Source organism: Chrysochloris asiatica, unplaced genomic scaffold (assembly GCF_000296735.1).
Source record: "Chrysochloris asiatica unplaced genomic scaffold, ChrAsi1.0 scaffold00199, whole genome shotgun sequence".
Lineage (NCBI taxonomy): Eukaryota > Metazoa > Chordata > Mammalia > Afrosoricida > Chrysochloridae > Chrysochloris > Chrysochloris asiatica.
The window spans coordinates 2,062,101-2,089,348 of NW_006408717.1; the positions used below are offsets into that span (position 1 = coordinate 2,062,101).

Genomic DNA, 27,248 nt, shown 5'->3' on the forward strand with positions numbered 1-27,248 from the left:
GCTGGTAGTTTCGAACTGCTGACCTTAAGGTTCGCAGCCCGATTCATAACCACTACGCTACCAGAGCTCCTTTCTAGGCCCCCCTATTTTCAGTAGCCAAAGTCTAAGTTGCCCATTTCTGTCAACCCTATATACCGAGGGGATGGGAGTAATCCTTGCTGTAAGATTTGTTCCCTTTTTTTAGCTACTACATCCATAAGTATAGGTAAAGTTGATCAAATTGTAGTGGGTTACTCTTTTTTTCTCTCTTCTTTCTACTTATAGTTGAGTTCTGATCATCCAGCTATTGAAGCCAGGTCTAGTGAATACTATCTGCAAATATGGGTGTTCTTGTGCATCTCTCCTCACTTCATATCAGCTGGATGCTTCCCTCTCCACTCTAGTCCTCTGTGGCCATGTCACTGCCTCTGGGCCCAGGTGTCCTCAGGTCTTGCCACATTGCAGGCCAACCAGGTCTCCACCCGGCATCACAGGAGTCTATTGAATATGGTCGGACTTAGCTCGCAGCTTCATTGCTGTTTTTCTCCCTCCTCTCCTTATCGGTGACCAACGTAGTTACCAGGTAGATCACATGACTACTGGTGCATTCCCCTTGAGTCTTAGTCTTGGAAGGGGGTTTGCTCTGAGGAGACCTGACCACTTGCCTTGATGGCTCCTGGGCGAACACCTTGCTTGTTCTTACAGTAGTCAAAAAGATTGCGGTTATTGTTTTTTATTTTTCCTGCCAGTCTTTCTTTCGTGAAGTATCTTCTGTTCTTCTAGATGCTCCAGGCTTTTCTACTTGTCCTTTCAAATGGAAATTTCCCACCTCAGAGGATTCTGGATGGGTTTCAGGATTCCACCTATGGTCTTATGCAATGCAAAGGCTACACAGGAAGTCTCTTTCACTGGGAAACTTCTACCCCCTTTAAGGTATTGCAATCTGTTACAGTCTGAAGACAAAATTACAAGCTTTCTGTTTTAATGTTTCTGGCTATAACTTTCTCTATCCCTCAAGTGTCTATTTCACAATGGTAGCCAAAGAAAACCAAGATTCTAAAAACAGCCAAGCATCTTAACATTATTTCCCACCTTTTGCCCATTCCAACCATATCCCATTCCCTGTATCTCAGAGCCCAGTTGTTCCAAGGTTGTGCATACATCATTATTTACCTCTGCCCAGTTAGCCCATGCAAACCTGCCTAACTGTTCTCCCATTCGTTTTGTTCTTCCATTCCCCTCCCTCTTCTTGTGTATTGCCCACCAGTGCCCAACCAGCACCTAAGCTATCCTGTGTCTATTCCCTACCTTGTTCTCTATCTTCCCATCCCTCCTTCCCCTCACCTAATCCAATACATCCTGGATATCAGCAAATATGTATATATATATATATATATATATTTTTTTTTTTTTTCCCCATTTGGGGGTGGGTACTTTTTCTTAATCTTATATAATAATGGTCATATGCCATATTTCTCCTTTTGTAACTGACTCCACAGCACATAACAACATATATCTACTTGTGTTATGGCTCATATTTTTGTGGGTACATAGCAAGTAAAGGTATTGCTGGATCATAATCTTTTTCTATTTCTAACCTTCTGAGGAAGTGCCATATTGCTTTTCAGAGTGGTTGGACCATTTTTCAATCCCATCAACAATGTAGAAGGATCCCCGTCTCTCGCATCCTCACCAGCATTTATTGTCCTCTACTTTTTCAAACTTTGCTGTTATTGCTGGTGTGAGATGATATGCCATTGTTGTTTGGATTTGCATCTCTCTAATGGCTAGTGATCGTGAACATTTCTTCAGATGATTGTTGGCTGCCCGTATCTCCTCCTTGGTGAAGTGTCTGTTCATGTCCTGTGCCCATTTTTTAATTGGGTTATTTGTCTTTATCTTGTAGAGGTGTTGTAGTTTCTTATACATTTTAAAAATTAGTCCCTTGTCCAATGTGTCATTGCAAAAGATTTTTTTTCCCATTCTGTGGGTTCTTTTTTTACTCTTTTGGTGAAATCTTTTGATGCACATAAGTTTTTAATTTTTAGTATACCCCAGTCATCTATTTTGTCTGCTTTTGCTTGTGTGGGTTTCAAAATGATTGGAAGTCTCTGTATGCCCTGAATTAGAGCCCTCATATTTGTCCCTATTTTTTTATTGGTGACCTTCATAATTTGGGCATTCATATTTAGGTCTTTAATCCATGCTGCATTGGTTTTTTAATAGGGCATGGAGTAAAGGTCTTGTATCAATCTTTTGCATATCACTTTCCAGTTCTGCCAGCACCATCTGTTAAAGAGACTATCTCCTCCCCTTGCAATATACTTAGGCAATTTGTCAAAAATCAGTTGGCTGTATGTGGATGGGTTAATTGCTGGATTCTCACTTCTGTTCCATTGATTGATGTATCTTTCATTGTACCAGAACCAGGATTTTTGACCACTGTAGCCATATAGTAAATTTTGAAATCAAGGAGTGAGAGGCTTCAAACCTTGTTCTTCTTCTTAAGCCGTGCTTTGCTTATCCTGGGTCTCTTTCCTTTGCATATAAATTTTGTAATTTTTTTCTACTTGTCTTTGAAGAATGTCGTTGGTATCTGGATTGGGATTGCATTATATGTGTTAATTACTTTGGGCCGTATTGACATTTTCACAGTAATTGGGTTTTCTTAGCAAGAAGAGCTATATGGCAAGAAAGGGAAATTAAAAGCATCCAAACTGGCAAAGAGGAAACAAACATTGGTCTTCTCATTTTTGATTTCTAGTTTTATAGCATTATGGTCTGAAAAGATGTTTCGTAGTACTGTGATGTTTGTAAATTCATGGAGGATTGCTTTATGACCTAACACATGGTCAATTCTGGAGAATGTTCCATATGCATTGAAGAAGAATGTATATTGTGCTTTTCTTGGGTTGCATGCTCTGTACACATGTATGAGGTCAAGTCGGTTGATCGTGCTGTTTAGTTCCTCTGTAACTTTATCAAGTTTCTTTCTGGTTGTTCTGTCCCTTTTCAAAAGTGGTATATTAAAATCTCCCACTATGTTGAAGAGCAAAGATGTCAGCTTGAGGACTAAGTTGCACCTGACCCAAGGCATGGTATTTTCAATAATTTCATATGCATGCAAAAGCTAGACAGTGAATATGGAAGACTGTAGAACTGATGCTTTTGGTTGTGGTGTTGGAGGAGAATATTAAAAGTACCATGGGCTGCCCATAGAACAAATAGATCTGTATTGGAAGATGTGCAGCCAGAGTGCTCCTTGGAGGCCAAGATGGCCAAGCAGTCTCCTGTGCTTCAGACACATTGCCTGGAAGGACCAGTTGCTGGAGAAGGATATCATGTTTGGTAAGGTGGAGGGTCAGAGAAAAAGAGGAAGACCCCTCAATGTGATGGTTTGGCCAAGTGGCAGCATCGATGGACTCAAGCATGGCAACAGTGGTGAGGTTGGCCCAGAATTGGGCATTGGTTCAGTCTGCTGTGCATAGGGTCACTATGAATTGGCACCTACCAACAACAACAAATAATTGTAGATTTGTTTATTTCTTTCTTCAATTCTAATAGGGTTTGCTTCATATATCTTGGTGCTCTTTCATTGGGAGTGTAGATATTCATTATAGTTATGGTGTCTTGCTCAATTGACCCTTTGATCATCAGATAGTGTCCTTCTTTATCTCTTATGCTGGTTTCTTTCTTAAAATTTACTTTACCAAAGATTAGTATTGCCACTCCTGCTTGTTTATTATTGCAATTAGCTTTGTGTATTTTTTCCTTCCTTTAATTTTTAGTCTGTTTTTGTCTTTGTGTAAGGTGTTTCTCTTGCAGGCAGCATATTGAAGGGTCTTGTTTTCTTATCCATTCTGCCACTCTCTGTCTCTTCACTGGTGCATTTAATCCACTGACATTCAATGGATTAAATGTAATTATCGATAGTTATAATTGTTTCCATTATGTTAATTTTTGGTAGTGCTGTTCGTGCCTCTGTTCTGCATGCCTTCTTGTGCTGAGTTTGTGGTTTTTGTGCTATTTCTTGTTGGTTTCTTCTTAGTTTTCATGTTTGTTTGTTCTCCTTTGAAGTTCATTTTCATGGTAAATTGTGAAATATTAACTGTCTTTGGGGTTACCCTATAGTCTATTAACTGTTCCATCCATTTGAGACAGTCTATTGTATCCTGTAATCTACCTGACCTCCTCACCACCTGGATCTCTTTTCCTATATTTTTTCCTTCTTTGACATTGTTGTTATTTTGATCTTCATTTGACCTCCCACCGCCTTTGAATTGATTGTTGTAATGTTTTAATCTTCTAGACTACGCTGTCATCTGAGTTTCAGGTGGTATTGGCACGCCTGTCAATCTCTGGGTGTTGTCTGTTCTTGTTTGTTTTCAGTCCAAAGAACTCCTTTTAGGATATTTTGGAGTGCTGGATTGGCTTTAACAACATATCTCAGCTTCTGTTTATCCTAGAATATTTCAATTGGACCATCGTATTTGATTGACAGTTTTGCTGGATAGACGATTCTTGGTTAGCAGTTTTTTGTAGGCTTTTATATATGTCTCCCCATTGCCTTCTTGCTTGTATGGTTTCTGCTAAGAAGTCAGATCTTAATCTGATTTGCTTGTCTTTGTAAGTAACACTTCTATTTTCCCTGGCTGCTTTTAGGATCTCTCCTTGTCTTTGATTTTGGAGAGCTTTATCATCATATGTATTGGTGATTTTCTTTTGGGGTCTATCCTTCCTGGGGTATGTTATGCCTCTTGAATGTTTGCTTTCTCATCCTTCAAGATGTTAGGGAAATTTTCTTCCATAATGTCTCTGACTATCTCTTCTATGGATTTCTTTGATTCTTCCTGTTCCGAAATGCCAATAATTCTTAAGTTATTCCTCTTCATGTTATCCAGCATGAATTTTAGACTCTCTTCAGATTTTTTAAATCTTTTTTTTTTTTTTTCTGCTTGCTTTTCTATGTTAGTAGTTAAGAGATTTGTCTTCCAGCTCACTGGTTCTGGCTTCCATCTCTTCAGTTGTACTCCTTTCTCCTTTCACTGTATTGTCCATTTCTGATATTTTATTATTAATCATCTGGACGTCTCTTTGCAGGTTTTGAATTACTTCCAATGCTGTATTGATCTTGTTTGATTGCTCCTGTAGTACTTTCCTGATGTCTTCCTTATTTTCCTCCACCCCTTTTCTAAGCATTTGAGTTTGTTTCCATATCATTCTTCTGAATTCCTTCTCAGTCAAATCCAAAGCATGCTCTTTCTCTTCTTGAAAGCCTTTGTCTGCCTCCAGCTCACTTGTCTCAGTTACTCTTTTCTGTTTTGGGACATGTTTTGTGATATTTTGTAGTGGATTTTTTTTGTCATTTTCTGTAGTTAGGTGGGTTTTTAATGCTTAAATGTATGTTTGTTGCTGTTTTGTTAATGTTACAGAGTGTTTACTGGTAGATATGGTCAGTGGATAGGCTTCTCTTTTTGCATGTAATTCCTAGATGCTGTTATTGTCTCTTGTCTCAATGGTGGTATATTATGGGTTATGCTTGTAGCTTGGCTATATGACCATGAGTACTGTCTCTTCTTGAGTAATGTAGGGAGGAAAAACTCCCACCTCCAGGAAAAAAGTGTGATCAAAAGAACCAAAAACAGAAGCAATATAAAAGCAGAGACAAAAACCACCACTCTAAAACAAAAATAAAACCATAGCCAACTGGCCAGTTGCCTTTGCTGCACAGGTATTTTGCATGCACCATAGAAACCTCCAGCAATGGGTGGGGGTGTCCACTTTCTGAGACCCCTCCTCTAGTCACCACCATAGAGGTGCACAGATCAATATTGAGCAGTTAAAGGGAGAAAGATTGTCTACTATTTTGTCTTTGAATGTCAGTTAGGTGACTGCATGTGCAGAGTGTAATTCTCAAAATAGTTGCATCCTTTTATGCTGGGGTTGTACAGAGTGTTTATACAGTTTGTCTGTCTGGCCAGACCTGCTCTTTTCTTGTTGTGTGGTGGTTATGTGCCATGGAGTCAGTTCTGACTCATAGCAACCCTGTACAGGGCTTCTGCGGCTACAAATCTTTATGGGAGTAGAAAGCCTCATCTTTCTCCCACAGAATAGCTGGTAGTTTCGAACTGCTGACCTTGCAGTTCACAGCCCAATTCGTAACCACTAGGCTACCAGAGCTCCTTCTTGCTATGTAGGCAGGAGTAAAGGGTCCTGTACAAGTTAACTTAAGGGCTGGGTCCCAGAGTCAGACGTCATAAGCAGCCACCAAAGAATCAGCACGTGGGACCCTGGGAAAACTGTGGGCTCAACGCTGGACCATTTTGTGGGTGTACATGTACCCACCTGAAAGCGTTTGGGCTGGGCAGAGAACACATGGCAGGCAGAGAAGAAAAAAATGTGTAAAATCCCCCCAAACCACCTTTTGCAAATGTCGGTGCACTGGTTTGAGGGCCAGTTCACTTTATTGATCCGGCTGTGGCCCTGCCCTCTGAACTCAGCCCGGCTGACTTGCTGCAGATGGAGTCCCGTGTCCCAATCAATTCCCACATCACAATATTTTCTTTTATACAGTGATGTTTCCACTGGTGGGTGTGGAAATCTGACGCCTTGCACCTTATGCTTGATTCAGAGCTCTGGAGCTGTTCTGTGAAAGCAGCTTCTCTGGGTTTTCAGTCCTCCCCCCCCCCCCCCCCCCCCGCCACAGCCTTTCCTACCTGAGTCTGCTTCAGCTGCCTCCAAACCAGAAGTCCCTTTCCCTACTCCTTGGATTGCATAGTAACATGTATGATTTAATAAATTAATTTGATGGTCTTTATAATAAATCTTTTCTCTAACAAAGTTTGGCCCTCTTGGCCTCTAAGGAGCACTCTGGCTGCACTTCTTCCAAAAGGGATCTATTGGTTCTTTTGGCAGCCCGTGGCACTTTCAGTATTCTCCTCCAACACCATAACTCAAAAACATCAATTCTTCTACAGTCTTCCTTATTCATTGTCCAGTTTTTACATGAATATGAAGTTATTGAAAACACTATGACTTGGATCAGGTGCACCTTAGTCCTCAAGCTGACATCTTTGCTTTTCAACACTTTAAAAAGGTCTCGTGCAGTAGATTTGCCTAATGCAGTAAGTTGTTTGATCTCTGGACTGCTGCTTCCATGAGTGTTGATAGTTGATCCAAGATGTTCACTATAGCACTATTCAAAATAACTAAAAGGTAACCAAAAGGAACTCATTTATACCAAGAAATTTATAAGACAGGTACCTGGCCAAATGATTGGAAGATATTTATATTTGTGCATATTCCAAAGAGAAGTGACCCAACAGAATACAGGAATCATCAGACAATAGCATTGATATCCCACACAAGTTACATTTACTAAAGGTAATTAAAAAATGATGCATCTCTGCATTGACAGAGAAATTCCAGAGGTTCAAGCCGGATTCAGAAGAGGACGTGGATTGAAGGGTATTATTGCTTACGTCAGATGGATCTTGGCTGAAAACAGAGAATACCAGAAAGATGTTTACCTGTGCTTCATTGACTATGCAAAGTGTTTTCATTGTGCAGGTTATGACAAGCAATGGACAACATTGCAAAGTATGATTGTTCTTAAATGGACAACATTACAAAGAACTTAATTGTTCTCATGAGGAACCTGTGCATAGATCAAGAGGCAGTTGTTCAAACAGAACATGGGGACACCAAATAGTTTCAAATTAGGGAAGGTGTGCATTAGGGTTGCATCCTTGCACCATTGTGAACAAATATAATGGGAAAATTAATGAAAAGTATCATTAATATATGCAAGTAAAATTTTTGTTGATGATGGTTAAAAATTGGTTGCAGCAGTATATTGATAGGGACCTGCCAGACATCAAAACCCTATTTAGAAGATAATGTTGAATGAGAGATAACGTAACATCAGATGGATCTTAATTGAAAATAGAGAATACCAAAAAATGATTATTTGTGCTTTGTTGACTATAGAAAGACTTATGACACGTGTATGATAACAAACTATGGATAACCTTGTGAAGAATGGGAATTCCAGAACACTTAATTGTGCTTATGTAAAACCTGTACATATTCCAAGAAGCAGTCATTCAAACAGAACAAGAATATACTGAGGGTAAAAACTTAGGAAATATGGGTGTCTGGTTTGTATTCTTTTAGCATACTTATTTAATCTGTGTGCTGAGCAAGTAATCCAAGAAGCTGAACTATGTGTAGAACACAGCTTCAGAATTGGAAAAAGACCCATTAACAGTCTGTGATATAAAGCTGGCTTAATCTTGTTACTGACAGTGAAGAGGACTTGATGAAGATCAAAGATTATAGCCTTCAGTATGAATTACAACTCAAGACAAAGAAAACAAAAGTCTTCACAACTGGACCAATAAACAACATCATGATAAATGGAGAACATATTCCATTTGTAAATGATTTAATTTTACTTGTATCTACAATCAATGCTCATGGAAGTGGCTGACAGGAAATCAAACGACACATTGTATTAGACAAGTTTGCTGCAAGAGGCCTCTTGAAAGTGTTAAAGAACAAAGAGGTCACTTTGAGAAATAAGGTGCAACTGAACCATGCCATGGTATTTTCAGTCATCTCATATGCATGGGAAAATGGGACAAAGAATAATTAATGCTTTTGAATTATGATGTTGTCCAAGAATAATGAATATACCATGGACTGCTAAAACAGCAATGAGCTCTAGTAGCATAGCAGTTAAGAGTCAGGTGGCTAACCTAAAGGTCTGCAGTTTGAAACTACTGTCCCTTCCATGGGAGAAAGATGAAGCTTTCTGCTCCTATAAAGAGTTACCAACTCAGAAAACCTATGCAGAAATGCTATGAGTCAGACTGACTTCAGAGCACACCACCACCACCGCCAGAAGAGCAAATCTGTTTTTGAAGAAGTACAACCAGAAATCTCCTTTAAGCTAGGATGGCACTTTGTCTCACCTATTTTGAACATGTTACCAAGACAGACCAATCCCTGAAGAAGGTCATCTTAATGATATAGTAGAGGGTCAGTGAAAAAGAGGAAGACCCTCAAGGAGATGGGTTGACAATCCACTCAAACAATGGAAAGATTGTGAGGATGGCACAGGACACAGCCCTAGTTTGCTCTGTTGTACACAGGGTTTCTATGAGTTAGAACTGGAGTTGCACTGTAGGATAAGAATTGGTTGTTGTTTCAGAACCCCCAGCCACCACTTGGAAACCCCATATAGGGTCACTATTGGTTGGAACTGACTCAACAGTACTTAACAGCAATAAATATGTTTGCATATATTTAAGCCATGGTATTTGCAATAACCTCATATGCATGTGAAAGTTGGACAATGAATAAGGAAAACTGTAGCAGATTAATGCATTTGAGTTATGGTATTGGAGGAGAATATTGAAAGTACCACAGGCTGCCAAAAGAACAAATAGATCTGTGTTAGATGAAGTATAGCCAAAATGCTTCTTGGAAGCCAGACTTTGTCTCTCTTACTTCAAACATTTTGTCAGAAGGGACCAGTCACTGGAGAAGAATATCATGTTTGGTAAGGTGGAGGGTCAGAGAAAAAGAGGAAGATCCCAGCAAAATGGATCGGCAAAATGGCTGTATCTATGGGCGCAAGTGTAGCACTGATTGTGAGGTTGACCAGGTAGTGTTTCATTCTGTTATGCATAGGGTTGCTATGAGTTGGTACTGCCTCACTGACACCTAACAACAACATACATCAAACAACTAAATATGTGTGTGTATATAAACATATAAATACATATCCATATATGTGTTTCACTTTGCTCTATAATCATCTGATATTCAAATCCCAAAATACGTTGCTTGTTAAATAAGTATTTGGAGGAATAACTGAATAACTGCTTGTCCCTTTAAGGTCTTATTCCTCTACTGATTCAATGGGACAAATAGTGTCATTCTCCCTCTGGTTTTTCTGATATGTCAATTATGTTTAGTCTGTAAAATTACTATCTAATTTTTAAGTGGGCCACTACAAGCTAAATTCTTCAGTGTGTGGTGCTGTGTGTTAATGCAATGTCATTTTAAACCACATTATCGGCAGCTCAAACACAAGTCACTCCTTGGAAACCCTACACAGGATCACTATAGATCTGACCAACTCAACGGCACTTAACAACAACAACATAATGACAAAACACAGAGTGAGAAACAGAAGGAAGGATGAGATAAGCAGGGATGTATGTTTTCACTGTTTTGTTTATTAGATTCTACTCTGTAGCATATGAGATGACCATCAGTTAGAATTGACTGGATGACAAGGTGTCATCTAGGGAAGTAATAGTGTTGTAGCAAATACATAAAAGAAGCCACAATCCATGCTTTCAAAAGGATTTATATATATATATATATATATTATAATTTTCCCCATTAAGTTTCTTTTTTTTTTTTTTAATAAATGTTTTATTGTGTATTGAGTGATATTTTACATGGGGAAACATAAGTTTTACATTCATTCTATCGTACATCGTTTCATTGCCTTAGTTACCATCCAGTCCATGCATCAACCCCCAGCGAAAGGGTATACCTTGCATGCCCCCACCCCGTCCCACTGTCCTCAGCACACAGCCCCTTTCCCTCTCTGGGTCTCAACTCCTCAGGCACTCCATCTCTTCACGTCATCCTCTCTGTCTCCATCTCAGGCCTCACTGCTTCTCTGGGTGGGGTCCCAATGATTAATATATTTTTGAAGAACAAAGAAAAAAGTAGCATATAGGAAATAATTTTCTAAATAATATATTTTATTTTCCATTTCAAAAAGAAAGGGTATTAAAATGTACCTAAATAAAAATCAAGTTATTAGGGGATAAAAAATCATCATTATTTTATATGCAGATACTAACATGCAAATTTTTTCACCTTCAAAATAATCATGGTTTGCTCTTTGTCAACTTATTAAATAATATTTTTTTTCACATTTACGTAAGACTGATGAAATGTACTCTCCTTAACATTTTTGTTATGACAGTGTTCTGATAAAATATTAAACATCAAAGTACCAGAGATTTGTCATTCAAAACTTGAACTTGTCATTTCAAAATAATTGAGAGTAGATTTGTATGGTAGAATAACAAAATTTTCATCTGTTTAAGAGATGGCACTGTTTTAGAAAGATTATTTCTTTTGTAACCTTATATTTTACAATATTTTACATCTGCTTTAAGGATTCTTGAATCCGCTCCTTTAAATATTATCCCATCTATTAAAAATGCCTGTACATGATACCATGTGGTAAAATATGTATTCATAATTCTTTGTATGGATGTAAAGTAATTGATCTTGGTGTTATATAAATATTTGTTATTGTTAAGTGCTGTTGAGTTGGTTCTGACTCAGAAATCCTAATAGAGTTACTGATGAGCAATTAGTGAATTTCAACTGAATACTTTGTGATTTAAACCAACCTTCATGTCCAGAGTTTATCAACTACAGTGCTACGTCACAAAACAGTTTAAATCACAAGTACTTCACTTGTCACTAGTTGTTAAAATGATAACTGGCAGCCCTTGACTCAATTTAATCAGTAATAAATTGTAAACTTACTTACTATAGAATAAGCACTTGACCTCAAGGTAATTTTGAACCAAAAGATTGGCTGTTCAAACCCACCAGCCACCCTTGGAAATCCTATAGAAGGTCACTATCCCTCAGAATCAACACAATGGCACATAAGGACAATAACAAAGTTGTAAATTTAGTACATTAGAATTTACTTAACACTTACACTAAAAAAGACCTTGCTATTTGACTAATGTTTTTTTTAAAAAATGTAAGGTTAGTATTGTTATTAAATTTTTTGGGGTCTGGAAAAAAGAAGACAGAGGCAGAAAGGTATTAAAACTAGATCATAAAAACAGTGGTCTACAATCTTTTAAAAATAAACCTGGAAGAGAACGCGGGCGAGGCCAGATCCCGGGAACCGAACCTGAAAGCCCAGGTGGCGGTGGAGCTGGAGCAGCTGCTGCCCGTGTTCCAGACTGCCTACTCTCATGGTTCCCTAGCGCTGCACAGAGCTTCTACCAGCTGCACTGCGGGTACGAGGGTCCACTGGGAATTCGGACGCAAAGCACAGGGCTTGCTATTGTCACCAAATATATTACAAAAGGCTGGAAAGGGGTCCATGAATTGCATAAGGAAAATGGCACTTTCTCTGGAGACTGAAAAATTATTAAAGTATCTGGAAGCTGTAGAGAATGTAAAGCGAACAAAAGATGAACTGGAAGTCATTCATCTAATAGAAGAGCATAGATTAATTAGAGAGCATCTTCTAACAAATCACTTAAAGTCTAAATAGATATTGAAGGCTTTGTTGCAAGAAATGCCCCTTACCGCATTACTAAGGAATCTAGGAACGATGACTGCTAATTCAGTGCTTCAACCAGGAAATTCAGAAGTATCTTTAGTATGTGAAAAGCTCTGTATTGAGAAACTATTTTAAAAAGGCTCATATACATCCATTTCATGTTTTACTTACACTAGAAACTTACAAAACAGGGCATGGACTCAGAGGAAACTGAAGTGGCACCCTGATAATGAAATATTAAAAGCATTGTTGTTGTTGTTGTTGTTGTTGTTGTTGTTGTTGTTGTGATGTGCCGTGGAGTCGGTTCCGACTCATAGCGACCCTACACAGGGTTTCCGAGGCTGTTCAATAGTCTCATATGGATGCGAAAGCTGGACAGTGAATAAAGAGGATCGTAGAAGAATTGATGCCTTTGAGTTGTGGTGTTGGAGGAGAATACTGAGGGTGCCATGGACTGCCAAAAGAACCAATAGATCTGTTTTGGAAGAAGTGCAGCCAGAGTGCTCCTTGGAGGCCAGGATGGCTAAGCTTCGTCTCTCCTACTTTGGACATGTAGTCCGGAGGAAACAATCGTTGGAGAAGGATGTCATGATGGGTAGGGTGGAGGGTCAGAGAAAAAGAGGAAGACATCCAACGAGATGGATCGGCCAGGTGGCATCATTGATGGACTCGGGGGTGGCAGCGTTGGTGAGGTTGGCCCAGGATCGAGCATTGTTTCGTTCTGCTGTACATGGGGTCGCTATGAGTCGGTTCCGACTCGATGGCACCTGACAACAACAACAACAACAACAAATCTTTACGGGAGCAGACCGCCTCATCTTTCTCCCGCGCAACAGCTGGTAGTTTCGAACTGCTGACCTTGAGGCTCACAGCCCGATTCGTAACCACTACGCTACCAGAGCTCCTTATTAAAAGCATTAGATGACGCTTTTTTACAAAACATTTAAGACAGTTGAACCAACTGGAAAGCGTTTCTTGTTGGCTGTTGATGTCAGTGACTCTATGAACCAAAGAGTTATGGGTAGTATACTCAATGTTAGTGCAGTGGCTGCCTCAATGGTTGTCACACGGACAGAAAAAGATTCTTATGTAGTTGCTTTTTCAGATGAAATGGTGCCATGTCTCATTACTGCAGATATGACCTTACAAGAAGTCTTAATGACTATGAATCAGATCCCAGCAGGTGGGACTGATTGTTCTCTTCCAATGACCTGGGCTCAGAAAACAAATACAGCTGCTGGTGTCTTCATTGTATTCACTGATAATGTGACCTTTGCTGGAAGTGTCCATCCTGCTGTTGCTCTGTGGGAGGATTGGAAGAAAATGGGTATTCCAGCAAAATTGATTGTTTGTGGAATGACATCAAATGGTTTTACCATTGCAGACCCAGATGATCGAGGCATGTTGGATATGTGTGGTTTTGATTCTGGAGCTCTGGATATAATTAGAAACTTCACATTGGATGTGATTTAACCATAAACACCAGCATGATCTAAGAGGTCCATTGCCTTCGGTGGATCGTGCTGAAAATACACAGCTACTTCCCAGTTTATCTTAATCCAGTGAAAGATAATGATAGCATGTGTGTGATGGAAAGTTATCTTACCCCTCTCTCCACTCCCCCCCCAAAAAAAATGGAAGAAGAAAAAAATTAAGAATGAACTTCAACTTCTGTTTACTAAACTGTTTCTTGCAGAATAGCATCTAAACACACATTAGCTTCCTCTATCTAAGAGAGAGGACTTCTTGTTGATAGACACTGTAAAATAAAACAGTAGAATAGTTATTATTTCTTTGGGGAATAATAACATTTATACTTAAAAGAGGTCAGAGCCAAAAGTGTAAGTAGTTCATATCATGACACTTTAACAGTTTGAGAAGTTTTCTTAAATGTTTTCATTGGGAAAGGAGAGCTTTGATAATTTCCAAATACTCTGAAATGCACTAGACCATGTAACTGTGATGGAATATAAAAATCATCTGTTAACTTGTAAACTGAAGAAGGAAAATGCTAAGACATTTTATTTAATTTTGAATTCATTTTTACCAATTCTTTTCAGAGTCTTCTAACTAAGATCACATAAATAACAACTTTCTTACTCATCTATGTTTTCATGTTTGATGAGAAGAGACTGAAGTTTGTGTGTGCCCATAGGAAGCCAATTTGATTTGGTGTTTTGTTTTGTTTTATTGCCATGAGTGAGTGTTGTGACTTGACAGGAGTGTTGTGACTTGACAGTATGGTCCTCTAAATTACAACATAGACACTTGTACTCATGTTTCCTTTTTTTCATTCTCTTAAGTGAACCTTAAGTACTCCAGTATTTAACTGCCCCACTTATAATGTTAAACGTACAGCAATCAAGATTTCAACTATAAACAGATAAACTATTTACTTAAAATTTTTGTTCAACTTTTTTGTTGTTGCCAGTTATAAATTGGTTTTAGATATTTTCTAATTGTAAAAACATCAGTGACCTCCTAACTTTTTGTCCAATAGTCATTTTGTGGTAATCATTTCTTAAGCAGTTTAAAATATGACATTAGATTTATTACTATTATAGTAAAGATAGAGATAACCCCCCCCAAAAAAAAATAATAAACCTGACCCTTCCTTCTTAAGGAAACAAACCTGAACTTGTTAATGTACTTACATTTTATTAGGCTCTTTTAGGTGGTTAAAACAGCATCTTTCCTGTGCAAAAACCTGACCAAAAATAGTTTGCCTTTAAATGATCTTTATGTCAATTTATGAACTCAAATTTGAAACACTACAGTTACTACTTCACACACACAAACATGCACAAAGGAAAATGATGAGCATGCTAAAACCAAATACAATTTTACCTCCTAATGGGCTGAACTAAGCATGAATATGACAAAAGGTACACTGGAGAATAATTACCAGCCTTCCCTTTCAGACAATATCAGATGCTGCAAACTCAATTAGAATATAAAAGCAAAATACATCTACAAGAATGCATTTAGAGAAAAGCAATAATAGGTACTGAAATACACAATTAAATTATTTTAATAACTTTATACTAGAAAATTTAATATTGTGGAAACCCTAAAAAACATTGCCTTCAGGTTGATTCTGATTTAGAGTGACTTTACAGGACATCGTGAAATTTCCTCGTTGGGTTTCCAAGGTTTTAAATCTTTATGGAAGCAGGCTGCCACATCTTTCTTCCACAAAGTGGATGGTAGATTCGAACTTCAGACTTTTCCATTAACATTTGAATATTTTAACCACTGTACAACCAGGGTTCCTTGAAAAAGTCTAAGAGCACTAATAAATCATGTATGTCTGATTTTGTAAAAATAAATTATTCTAATCAGATTAAATTTTATAAGGAAGGCTTGCTATAAAGTGAGTTTGTTCTTCTAAAATATCTGCTGTTGTTGTAAAGTGCCATTAAGTCAGCTTTGACTCATAATGACCTTTTATTTCCTAGGAGTAGTTGATGGGTTTGTATCACTGTCCTATGGTTACAGTTCAGTACTTACCCTAAAGCACCACACCAGTACTCCAAAATGACTGCTAGAAAAGAGAAAAATGGAATAGCAAGATTCTTTCAAATTGTAGATAGAAACTATTACAAAATAAACAGGAAAATAGATATATAATGCCTATGTATAGAAGGCAGAGAGAATATCAATTATATTATATTATTTCCTAATATTGTTTTTAAGCACTGTCGAGTCAGTTCCAACTCATAGCAACCCAGTATAGGGTTTCTGAGGAGCAGCTGGTAAGCTTGAACTGCCAACCTTGCAGTTCAAACCAACCTTGCAGTCCAGCACATTAACCTACAGTGCCATATCAGGACTCCTGTATAGATGCTTTATTCAAATTGTGAATGTGCCCCAACACCAAACCCAGAGCTGTTGAGTTGATCATGATTCATAAAAACCCTATAGGATAGAGTAGAACAGATCTAGAGGGTTTCCAAGGCAGTCAATCTTTAAGGAAGCAGATTGCTTCATTTTTGTCCTACTAACTGGCTAATGGACTCCTGGTGTAGAGCTATAGGATCCTCACTGGACTGGGAACCACAAGGTTGGTGGTTCAAGCTCACTAGCTGCTCCTCAGAACCCCTGTACAGGGTCACTATGAGTTGGAACTGACTCAATGTCACTTAACAACAACAACAATTGGCTAATGGGCCTGAACCACTGATCTGTTTGTTAGCAGCCCAAAGTTTAGCCCACCAGGGTTACTTTATTAAGCTGATGCTTTAAGTGAAAACATGTTTTAGATGTAAAGGGAATAAATATAAGAAGGCTTCAAATTTTTTGTGGAAAAATTCAATTACATTTTCATACAGACGTTTTGAAGTCCCTTCATGTGTCTATGTGTATTGTGTGTAAATATACACATGCATATACATATATGTCTTCAAAAGTTAATTAAAATGGAATGAAAGTATGAAGAATTTTCCATGAAATTTTGAAGCACAAACACACCTACAAGGGGACTTGAAAACATTCATGGAAAATTCTATTATCTTTCATTTTCCACAACTTTTTGAAACCTGCTCGAATGTATGTATGCCACAAGGATTTCATTTTACTTGGATCTGTAGTCAATGATGCCCTTAGCAGCATCAATCAAGAAATGAAATGATGCATTTAATGGGATAAATCTGCTGCATAAGATCTCTTTAAAGTGCTCAAGTGCTAAGATGTGAATTTGGGGACTAAGGTGCACCTGACCCAGACCCAATCCATGATATTTTCAATCACCTCATATGCATGTGACAACTATACAATGAATAACTAAGACAGGAGAATAACTGATACATTTGAATTATGGTGTGAGTGAAGAATATTGAATATGCCATGGACTGTAAGAGCAGTGAACAAGTTTGTTTTTAAAGAAGTTTGTTTTTAAAGAAGTGTAGCCAAAACGTTCCTTAGAAGCAAGGATAGAAAGATTGAGTCTTATGTATTTTGGATATTCTATCAAGGAGCTCTGGTAGTGTAGTGGTTACGAATCGGGCTGCGAACCTTAAGGTCAGTGGTTCGAAACTACCAGCCGCTCCGAGGGAGAAAGATGGGGCTTTCAACTCCCGTAAAGATTTACACCCTCGGAAACCCTGTACAGGGTCGCTATGGGTTGTAACTGACTCGATGGCACTTAACAACAACAACATCAAGTCCCTGGAACAGAACATCATGCTTGATAAAGTAGAGGGCCAGCAAAAAAGTGGAAGACCTTCAATGAAATAGATTGACACAGTGGTTGCAATAAAGAGCTCAAGCATAAGAAAAATTATGAGGGTGGTATAGGTCTGAACATTTATGCTGTTGCACATAAGTTCCCTGTGAGTCAGTACAACTCAAGGTCCTTAACAAAAATGATGGTTCAAACCCAGCAGATGCTCCTCAGAAACCATTTAGTGAGTCACTATGAATTGTGACTTAACTACACTTAACAACAAAAACAATAAATTTTACATGTCTGCAGCTAATATTTAGGGTTGATACTCTAAATAAAATGGTCAAAAGAGTTGATGCTCTAAATAAAATGGTCAAAAAGAAAAAGTATTTAGAAAAATAAAATAAACATGTTCATATGGCACTGTAGGATAAGCACTGGACTGTGAACCTCAAGGTCTGTGGTTCAAAGCCCTCATCTGCTCCACAGAAATCTTACACAGAGCCACAGTGATCAGAACCAACTTGACAACACTTAATAACAACAAGATGAGTGTTTGTGCTAAGTAAATATGAGTACATTATGCATATAAAAAACTTTCTGCACACACAAAATTGTAACAATTTGGAACACACTGTTCTAAAAAGGTGATCATAATAGATCGCTAGAAATTGCTCCAATTCTTACCTCCATCTAATACCAATTTATTTTGCCATGTATATTGTGTCATTCTCTAGGGAGTGGTTGTTTTTGTTAAGTTCTGTCAAGTCAATTCTGACTCATAGAGATCCCGTATAGGGTTTCCAAGGAGCAGCTAGTGGGATTGAACCACAAACATTGTGGTTAGCAGTCAGTGCTGATCCTAGAGTATTTTCCAATCCCCTGCTGGTCAAGATGAATAGATACCAATTGTTTTAGCTTCTATAGCATTCAAAATATTTTTTAAGTTGATGTCTCTGAGTCTTCATATAAAATTCCTTGTTTTGGTCTTTAGGTTGTTGACAGGTCTTGTTTACCTATCTATAGTCAGGTTAACTTAGAGTGAGGATCACCTCAAATGACCATGTGAGGTCTCACTTTTTATGGAAATTGATGAGTCTATTACTTCCATTTAAGGAGCTCTGGCAGCGTAGTGGTTAGGAATTGGGCTGCACACCGCAAAATCAGTAGTTCGAAACTACCAGCTCTTCCGCGGGAGAAAGAGGAGGCTTTCTGCTCTCGTAAAGATTTACAGCCTTGGAAACCCTGTACAGGGTCGCTATGAGTTGGAACTGACTCCACGGCACACAACAACAACAAATTACTTTCCTTTAGAGAAAAGAAATGATTGAAAACAATTGCAAAGCCAATTTTTTAACAGAAAGATACACAAAAATGAAAGAATTTGGCTTTTGAATGATTAAATCCCAATTAAATGTATTAAGATTTCTTAACCAATAAAGAGACAATTAGTCTTCCTGTTGTTTTTACAGGACATTGACCCTCTATAGTGTTTCTGAGGAGTGACTGGTTGGTTTGAACTGCCAACCTTGTGGTTATCAGTCCAGTACTTATTCAACAGCACTACACCAGGAATCCTTCAAGAAAAGGGGGAAAACAAATAAGTAAAAATGGATAAATTATATGCATATATGTTTTTTTTCCTATCACACAATAAATTTGACCAAAATATGTAATAATTCTGAGATTATTTTATGTAATCTTCTCAGTGTTTTCCTTCTTTGAAAATATAATTACCTGTAAATTGAATAATTTATTTAACATACATTTTGTCAGCATGGATTATTTGATCATTTAAGTATAATTATGTATGCTTTCATATTGAACTTCCTACCTTATTACCTCAACTTTTAAAAATACAAGTTTAATATTAAAATAAATTGAAACAAATAAAAATTGTATCTCCTCCCATGATTTTCAACTACCACGTAACACATCCACAAATAAGGTCAGAGTTTAACTATCATATATATGTATTGCTAATTTAAAAGTATTTCTAATGTCTCATATAAAATGGCTTCTGAATATAAGCTGTTTCCAAATTTTCTTTAGACTACAGTGTACTTATGACACACTTCTAATATAAACTCTGAAACGAAGATAGACAATACCATTTGAAGATAAAATTATATGTCTTGATGATAATTAACTGCTGTTAGACTTTAGAGGGACGAGTAACAGTAGCAGTAGGAACATGTCTAAGTTTGAAGAACATTCTTTAGGGTTAATTATATGTACATGGTACATTTGAGTGACATGAAATATTATATTATCTAGCAATTGTAATAACTGAGAATAGATCAAAGACATGTAATAACTATACAATATATCTAAAATCACCTTGTCTCCAAAAAAGAGAAACAATTAGATGTCACATAAGAACAGAGTCATTTATTTCAAATAATTTTTTGACAAAGAACAAAGAGTGTTTGACCTCACTTATATGATGATGAATCTAAAAGCATTGCTACCAAATACTGAAGATTTAAAAAATGTTTGCACCATGAAAATTTGAAATTAAACTGCTATATTTATATCCCATCCTCCACTGATAATAGCACATACATCTGTTCTCAGTGGAGGATGGGATATAAATATAGCAGTTTAATGATTTTCTAATTTTCTAATGTCTGATTTTTATATAACATCATATGAGCAATGCACTTAACTTGTTTTCTTTTAGCATCTAATCATGGGGTTCTTGTATTAAACATAGGATTCTGAATCTTAGATCCTCAGAAAAATGTATATATTTTTTGCATACATATCTTCTAATTCTTTAACCAGTAACCTGTTTCAGTCAAGTTGACACATTCTCATGGCAAACCCAGGTGTGTCACAGTAGAACTATGTTCCATAAGGTTTTCAATGACTTGTTTTTCAGAAGTAGATCCTATGTCATTCTTCTGAAGTGACTGTGGGTGGACTCAGCTTCCAAGCTGTCAGTTAGCAGCTGAGCATGTTAACTATTTTCACCAGTCACAGACTCCACCATGTCAAATAATACTACTAAGTTTCCTAAGATTGGTGGTGGTGGTGGTGGTTGTGTGCTACCAAGTCACTTCCGATTTATAGTGACCTTATACAGGGTTTCTGAGGTTGTAAATCTTTACAGAATTAGAAAGTCTCATCTTTCTCCCTTGGAGTGACTGGTAGATTCGAACAATTGACCTTACAGTTAGTAAACTAGGTTGAAATCCTCTATGCTACCAGGACCTCTTAGATTAAACTCTACCAATATAGATTAACAACATCTATAAATATATAATTTACATTTCTAATCATCCATAAAGCTTGTAACAACACCAAATCAATCTAAACCACTGCCAACAAACTGACTTCAACTCATAATGATCCTACATAAGGATTGTTGTTATTGTTATGTGCTGTGGAGTCAGTTCCAACTCATAGCAACCCTGTACAGTGTTTCTGAGACTGTAAAACTTTACAGGAGCAGAAAGCCTCATCTTTCTCCCATGGAACAGTTGGTAGTTTCGAACTGCTGACCCTGAGGTTTGCAGCCCGATTCGTAACCACTATGCTACCAGAGCTCCTTTACATAGGGGTTACAAGACTGTAAATCTTTATGGGAAAAGATAGCATTAACTCTCTCCCTTGGAGTGGCTGGTGGGTTTGAACCACTAACTTTGAAGTTATCAGCCAAATGTTTGGCACACGCCATTAGGGCTCATTCATAATAGCACATATTCAACTAAATATTTAATCACAATGTGTTTTGTAAGACATACCTTCATTAAAAACTGTCATATTATTGTGACAGTAGGAGAGATGAAGTCTATATACATGTTACAATACAGATGGAGCTGGAAGACACGGTGAATGAAATAAGCCAATCACAATAGGACAAATATTGTATAATGTCACTTACATGATTGCTACAAAATCAAATAAACCTTAATTATACAAAAATATCAAAATGTGAAGTAGTTGTTTCTCCATATAACCTCCATCTAGGTCTAAACAGTTCTGAAATCAGTGCTTCCTTTCATCTCTCTAACCCAACCCTTTAAAAATTCTGTGCTCTTAGATTAATAGTATTTAAAATTTAACAATTTAGCCATCCTGGAGGAATTTAAATTGTGTCTCCTTTTAACATTCTTTGAGTTTGGTGAACAAAATGCAGTCTGAAGGGCTATGGAGTAGATGGGGTAATATTTCCCAACAATATTCTCATAAGACAGCTCTTGTTACCCTCAAAGAATGAGCAGGTGCATTATGAAATAGAACTCAACTATCTATAGTTTTGTTTTTTAATTTAGCCTCCTATATTAAGACATAAAAAGAAAAATTTTTAGACAACATAGTTTATTAATGGTTACCTGGGACAGGAGGAAGGGCAAAAGGGGATATGATGATGGGAACATTGCATTGATTAAGGGTGTAGTTGGAGTATCAGTGTGGTACTATAAGGTAGGCACTATACTTTTAAGCACAAAGTCAGCAGTTCAAACCCACAACCACTCCTCAGAAACCCATATTTCACTATAACTTGAAACCAACTCAGCAGTACTTAAAAACAACAACAAAAGTTAGGGTTACACAGCTGATTGTTGCAATTGTTTTCAATAAATTTTACATATGTAAGAAGTTGAATTGGCAAAAAATATAGAGGATGAGACTTCTTAATGTACAACCAAACTCCACTAAGATTTGGTTTCTTGACTTGAGGGTTTAGGTTAATGGTTTCATGGAACATTCCAGTTAATTGGTTAAAACCATGTTTAATACTTCTATTATGCTTCCTAGATTTATGCATAGTGCTTGAGATCTTAAAAATTTGCAAGCAGTCATTCAAGTCACAGTAATGAGTCTATATTTGTTTGGAACACTAGAGGAAGATGGAGATTCAGAAAAAAGAGGAAGATATGGAATGTTTGGTAAATTGCTTCCATGAAAAACTGCTTCCTTTGCATTGAAACTAGAAGAATTGGATAGTTCCAGATATAATTATACATTCCATAGAAGAGGAATCCAGATCAAAAGGAGGAAAATGAAGATAGAATTTTCAATTCTAATGGAATCCATAACTTTTGGAGTCATGGAGGCTTCATCAACCAAAGAAACATTGACCTAAAATAATCTTTAAACTTTAAACCAAAATAACTTGTATGTTGCTCTGATGATGGAATTTATATTACTGGCATTTTTTAAATAAGCAGGGTCACCCATGGTGGGCAGATTTCAGTGGATAGGCCAGACTAAGACAGACTACAAGGAAGGAGAGACAGACTACTTCTGATAGGTTATTGTTGTTGTTGTTGTTAGGTGCCATCGAGTTGGTACCGATTCATATTGACCCTATGTACAACAGAATGAAACACTGCCTGATTCTGGGCCAACCTCACAATTGTTACCACACTTGAGCCCATTTATGCTGCCACTTTGCCTTTACATTGAGATGCAATCCATACAGAAGACTGTGCTCTTTGATCTTCATTAATAAGTAAGTATTTTAAGTTCTCTTCACTTTCAACAAGCAAGGTTGTGTTATCTGCATATTTCAGGTTGTTAATTAATCTTCCTCCAATCCTGATGCCATGTTTTTCTTCATAGAACCCAGCTTCTCAGATTATTTGCTCACCATGCAAGATGAATACGTATGGTAAAAAAAAAATACAACCCTTCCATACACCTTTCTTAATTTTAAAACATTCAGTGTTCCCATGTTCTGTTCGAACAACTTCCTCTTGGTCCAGGTAAAGATTCTTCATGGACACAATTCAGTGTTCCTGAATACTTATACTTCGCAATGTTGTCCATAGCTTGTCATGTTTCACACAACCGAAAACCTTTGTGTAGTCAATAAAGCACAGGTAAACACCTTTCTGATATTCTCTGCTTTCAGCCAAGATTCATCGGACATCAACAATGATATCTCTCATTCCACGGCCTCTTATGAATCCGGCTTGAACCTCTGGAAGTTCTCAGTCAATGTATGCTGCTGGCAGCCGACCCCCTGTTGCCGTTTGACACAGTCCCGGCAAAGGAGAGACATCAGCACAGCAGATGGTTTTGGGGAAATCACCCTTTATCTCTCTTCTTTGGGATGGTTCTGATTACACTTGTGGGGATATATTGTATTGCCACATTCACAGCTCCCACTGTGAGTTCTGCAGAGTTTAGGAAAAACCAGTCTTGCAACAATTGTTTCAACTTTACTGGATTAGATTCAAAGAGAATTTTAAACAAATTAAAGTAGCATGTTCTATTCCCTATCACAGAAAACCCGAATACAAAGCAGCTGCATTTATGAGATCACAAAAACAGATAAAAAACTAAAGTAAAGCTGACTGACCCCTATGGACCCCACCTAAGTCAATTACCGGCCAGATTCCACAAACCCCCCCACTACCACATACAGGAACCTACGTAATTGGGCAGAGAATGGTGAACATAAATAAAAAGTGGTCAAAATTTAACAGTCTACCTTTCTTGCAGCAATTAACCATGTTGGGCCCTTTAACATGCCTCATGGCCCCAAAAGAAAGAAACATAGAAACACTGTGATTAAGCAATTTAATGAATATTTTAGAAAAAACAAAATAATTGAATAGATGTTAGTAATGCTGTTACTATAGAAAATAGTAGTACTTTATGTAGGACAGAATAAAGTAGTACTTTATGTAGGACAGAATTAATAAATAGCTAGTAGAAACAATAAAATAGCGTAGGAAAAGATGATTGAGTCAATAGAAACCTATGTTAGAAAGAGAATATAGTTAGGGGTTTGGGAGGTGGAAATGATCTGTGTAAAGTTCAACTTGACCTTTTAGTAGGAATAAGAAAAACTATCGCTTACATATAAAAGGAGATGATATCAGAAGAAAAGTACCTAATGGTTAGAAAATGAACAGGATATGGAAAGGTCAAGTGGGACATTTTAGAAATACTTCTGTTAAGATTTTATAATCACAGGGTGCATGATTGATATAATTAAAAATGTGTCATAATTCAAGAGAAAATATCAAAGTATCAAATCATTATGCATTGTGTAACTTTAAGTATAAGTAAAGACGTGCTGAGCCGGGGTAGAGTGAGCTCCATCCAGCTAAGGGGAGACTCCTCAATTACTTTCACTTTCACTGATTCCGCGTCGTCTCCTCTCGAGTCTCAAGATCCTGCGAGAGCTGAACTACCACAGTATGTTTGCAGCTGTTTCTGTATTACCTTTAGTAAAACTTTACTCGCATGGGATATCAAAGATACTGTCTGATGATTTCCACATTCCGTTGGGCCACCTCTCTTTGGAATGGGTACAAATACGGATCTCTTCCAATGAATCAGCCAGATAGTTGTCTTCCAAATTTCTTGGTACAGATGAGTGAGTACCTCCTGTGTCGTCTCACTTTCTTCAAATATTTCCATTTTTAGTCTATCAATTCTTGGTGCCTTGTTCTTTGCCAGTTCCTTCAATGCACCTTGGAATTCCTCCTTTAGTATCATTGGCTCTTTATCTTATGCTACCTCTTGAAATGGCTGAAAATCAATCATTTCCTTTTGGTACAGTGACTCTGTATATTCCTTCCATCTTCTTTTGATGCTTTCTGCATCATTCAATAATTTGCCCAGAAAATCCTTCAATGACTAAAGTTGAGGATTGAATTTTTTCTTCAGTTCCGCCAGCTTGAGAAATGCTGAGCATGTTCTTCCTTTTTGGTTTTCTGACTCCAGATCTTTGCACATTTTGTTGTAATATTTGCCTGACAGGTTAGCTGCTGGAAACTTTATGAATAAAAGCAGAACTTTTTCAGGTATAGTGAAGAACTTTTTCAGGTATAATGCCAGGGGATTAAACCCTCAGTTTGGAAGCCACTAAAATTCACCTGGGAAAGAGCTGCATTCTCAAACTATATGTGTATAGAGGAGAGTATTCTTGACCTTCATGTGTTTATGGACACAATCAAAAATGGGAAGAAACAGCTGCAAACATCAATAAATAATCAGAATGTGGAATATATGGAATATGAATCTAGAAAATTGGAACCTGTCAAAATAGAAATGGAAATCATAAACATACAATATTCTAAGCACTAGTTAGCTGAAATTCATTGGTTTTACCATTTTGAATTTTTATAGGATCATATGGTTTACTATATGAAGAATGACAAATTCTAGAGGAATAGCATTACATTCATATTTAAAAAGAGCATTTCAATATCTGTCTTGAAATACAGTGCTATCTATGATAGGTTAATATCTCTGCACCTATATAGAGGCCTTATGTGGTGCTATGGAATAAAGTACCAGACAACAAGTTGGATTGAAACACAAGGTCTGCTGATCAAACTTGCCAGCCACTCTTGGGAAACCAGTTAATGCAATCATTGTTAAAGTTTATACACCAATCACAAAAGCCATACAAATACAAGACAGGCCATATAATAAGGGTATTAATCAAATTAAATTAATGCACCAACCATGAAAGCCAACAGTAATGAAATTTAAGAATTCTACATATTTTTCTGTCAGAAATTGATCAAACATGTAATCAAGATGCACTGATAATTACTGGTAATTAGAATGAGAAAGTTGGAAACAAAGAGAAAGCATCAGTAGTTATGAAATATGGATTTAGTGATAGAAATGATACTGCAGATCACATGATAGAATTGTGCAAGGCCAAATACTTATTGATCACAAACATCTTTTTTGAACAACATTAACAGCGACTTCACACATGAACCTAACCACATGGAATACACAGGAACACACTGACTATATCGGTGAGAAGAGCCAATTGTAAAACTCAATGTCATCAACCAAAACAAGACCAGGGGTAGACTTTTCTTATTGTTGTTAGGTGCTATTGATTTGGTTCTGACTCATAGCAAACCTTAGCTCAGCAGAATGAAACACTACTTGGTCCTGCACCATTCTCACAAATGTTCTGCTTGAGTCCATTATTGATGTCACTGTGCAAATCCATGTCATGGGGGTCTTCCTCTCTTTAGTTGACCCTCTATTTTACCAAGAATGATGTCCTCCATTAGGGACTAGACCCTCCATATAACTGTCTGAAGTATGAGAAATGAAGTCTCTCCATCCTGGCTACTAAGTAGCATTCTGGCTCTACTACTACTACTAACACAGATTTGTTTGTTCTTCTGACAGTCCATTGGTATTTTCAATATATTTCTCCAAAACAATAAGTCAAATGCATCAATTTTTCTACAATCTTCCTTATTCATTGTCCAAATTTTGCATGCATATGAGACTATAAAAATCGCCATTGCATGGATCTGGCACAACTTAGTCCTCTAACTGACATCTTTTCTCTGAAATACTTTAAGGAGGTCTTGTACAACAGATTTGCTTAATGCAATATGGCTTTTGATTTTTTTGTCTATTGTTTGCATGAATTTGATAGTGGATTTAAGAAAAATGAAGTATTTGAAAATTTTAATGTTTACTCCATTAATTATGATGTAATTTATTGGTCCATTTGTTAGTATTTATGTTTCCTTTACAATGAGGTGTAATCCATACTGTAAATTTTGATCTTCATCAATAGGTATTTCAAGTCCTCTTCACTTTCAACAAGCAAGGTGTCATTTGCATACCACAAGTTATTAGTGAGTCTTCCTCCAATCCTGATGCTAGGTTCTTCTTCATATACTCCAGCTTCTCGATTTATTTGCTCAGCAAATAAACTGAATACATATGGTGAAAGTATAGAGTCCAGAGGCACACCTTTCCTGATTTGAACCATTCAGTATCCCTTGTTTGCCTCTTGCT

The 27,248-nt window shown here is 37.2% G+C and overlaps 1 pseudogene; it reads left to right on the forward strand.

Moving 5' to 3' along the window:
- Positions 1 to 13,801, forward strand: part of LOC102827581 — a 103,083-nt pseudogene extending 89,282 nt beyond the window's left edge.
- Positions 13,802 to 27,248: the final 13,447 nt, after the last annotated feature.